Source organism: Mus caroli, unplaced genomic scaffold (genome assembly GCF_978045245.1).
Source record: "Mus caroli unplaced genomic scaffold, Mus_caroli_1 scaffold_9, whole genome shotgun sequence".
Classification (NCBI taxonomy): domain Eukaryota; kingdom Metazoa; phylum Chordata; class Mammalia; order Rodentia; family Muridae; genus Mus; species Mus caroli.
In genome coordinates this window covers 18,844,052-18,846,446 of record NW_028227264.1, presented here as the reverse complement: position 1 = coordinate 18,846,446, position 2,395 = coordinate 18,844,052, and the positions used below count along the sequence as shown (strand labels likewise).

Below are 2,395 nucleotides of genomic sequence, written 5' to 3'. Positions count from 1 at the left end.
TGATTATCAAAGAAGACAAATGTATTAATACAGTCAGGCAAAAGTACAAAGGAATACAAAATTAAAACAAAATGAGAAATGGTAAAACCAATATTAAAGATAGTGTTAAAAAAACAGGGGTTTTTGTTGTTGTTGTTGTTGTTGTTTGTTTGTTTTATGGAGCTGCTCCTTTCTGAATCTTCTGGTGTTAGAACCTACCAAGTCTAGTAGGATTGTACTGTATATAGCTCTGAAGGGAGTTCCTGGGTCAAAAGGGGGAGAAAAATGGGCATTAAGCTTTCTAATGGAGAGGGGAAATCAAGGCAACCCAACATTTTGCTTTCTGTTTTCAGTAGTCTATCTCCCATTTAGCAGCAAAGCCACATAATCATCTGTAAAACAGGGGACTTGAGAGATCTAAGCAATTCCTAGTCTTGGGCATATAGCTTTCAGTCCCATACAGCAATAGGATGTGTGTAGTAGCAGTGACCTGTCTCTGGAGGCCAAGCAATCAGACAGCTACAAACGTAGAGGTCTCCGTCTCTGCAGGAAGCCACAAAGGACAGGCCTCACCTCTGACAATAGAGTTATGGACCACCACCACTTGTTCCAAAGCGCAAGCTATTACTTACTAAACTTCCTTGGGGCATCTATGAAGGTCTGACCCTTCCCAAGTACAATAGCCAATCAGACCATTGTATCTGTGATAGGGGGATATCCTGAATTGTTTTCAGGACCCCAGATAGCTCAGCCACAAGCGATAATCCCTGTCCGAAGATGGTGTTTGACTGTAGCATTCTGAGATACAATGAGCAACACAAGTTGTGTTTCTTCTCCAGTGCTGGCTTGGTACTCAGGAAGTCATTGTGGGACCTAATGCTTCCACTAGGCGTAAGTGAGATTTCTCTCTCTCTCTCTCTCTCTCTCTCTCTGTGTATGTGTGTGTGTGTGTGTGTGTGTGTTCTGTAGCTGGAATTCCATTCCATTCCATTCCACTCCACTCCACTCCACTCTACTCCACTCCACTCCACTCCACTTCATTCCATTCTATTCTCACAAGGCCTGCCTGGCTTAACTTATGGTTTGAGTGTCAGCTTCTCCAGCCCTGACATGAGGGCGGCCACTCTGGACTGCAGTCCTTTTTTGGCCTCCCCTTTCTGTTTCTCCCTGGTTTGAGCTGTCCTGAACCTTTTGTTCTCTTCTGCCAGTGGGGTAATGTGCTGATGCCACAGCAAGTTTGTAGTGGCATGTCACAAAATGGCATGGATACCCAGGCATAACACAGATGAATCAAAACAGAAAAGAATCTCTCACTGTCCTCGAGTCCTCGTATTACCCACTCTTCACTGAATATGGTCTTTCTGCTGTTGTCCTTACTTACTGGGATTAGAAAAGGGAAACTCTGCCATCTTACCTCAGAAGTCTTCGTTTATTTTTAATCACTATTCATATGTCTCTCCCCAAAATTGGCCCATTATCATCACTGGCATCAACCCGCATTGGCAAACACAACCATCAGCAAATCAGTCCAATAGTTAACTAAGAATAAAACATCCCAAAACAGTACTCTGAGGTATGAGCATGCGGCTCATGTTATGTCGCTAAAGACAATTTATTTTTAAAGGGTTTATAATAATTGTCAAAGTTGTAACATTCAGACACTAAGATGGATTCGGTTTTATGGAAAAATAAGTTAACACTTACACAGAACCTTCTGATGGAGAACAATGACAACTGTAGGTGGACTGAAAATTTCTTCCCATTACAATTTAGACCTCGACAGTATTTCTCTTACGTTTGGGTTCACAAATCAGAACACTCACTTCTGAAGGTTAAATACAAAAGAGTAAATGATGCTTTTGTCTCCTTTATCTCATCAAAAACTCTATAAAAATTATAGAATTTTTACTTGAAGCTACCTTTTAAGAGTGAGTTTTTCAAATGTTAGGATTCATTTAATAGCTGAGATTTGTTTTAATCCAAAAATTCTTCCAAAAATGTTTCAAGGGAATGCTGGGAATCGAGATTTCTCAGAAATTTCACTCACATCCCAGTGGACTGGAAGAGGGTTTCTCCGTGATTATGGAAACGTGGTAGATGCTTACTTGATAGAGACAGACACTGTGGAAAGGAGTGAATTAGTATGGGAGAGGTGGCACAGTCTTGGGCATAAAACAAGACAGAGAATTCTAGAAAAGATACAAGAATAGAACTTACCCACTTACAAAAAAGAACTGGACAGGATTAGCAATTATTAGCAGTATTAGAAGTATTAGAGAATTTCAATGGGTGAATGAAAAGGAGAAAAAAATAAAGTTATTTCCTAAATGATACAAATTTATAAGGGTTTGCTTGTTTCCTTTGTTTTGTCAAGCTGTATGCTTAGGTCACATTGGAAACTTTCTTGGGATGCATC

At 40.3% G+C, this 2,395-nt stretch overlaps 1 non-coding gene across 1 annotated transcript; it reads right to left on the bottom strand.

The window, feature by feature from the left end:
- Positions 1-1,181: 1,181 nt before the first annotated feature.
- On the bottom strand, positions 1,182-1,286 carry LOC115032263 (small nucleolar RNA U13). Its single transcript, XR_003837908.1, has one exon. It is a non-coding gene; the product is annotated as a small nucleolar RNA U13 (small nucleolar RNA).
- Between the last annotated feature and the right edge of the window lie 1,109 nt (positions 1,287-2,395).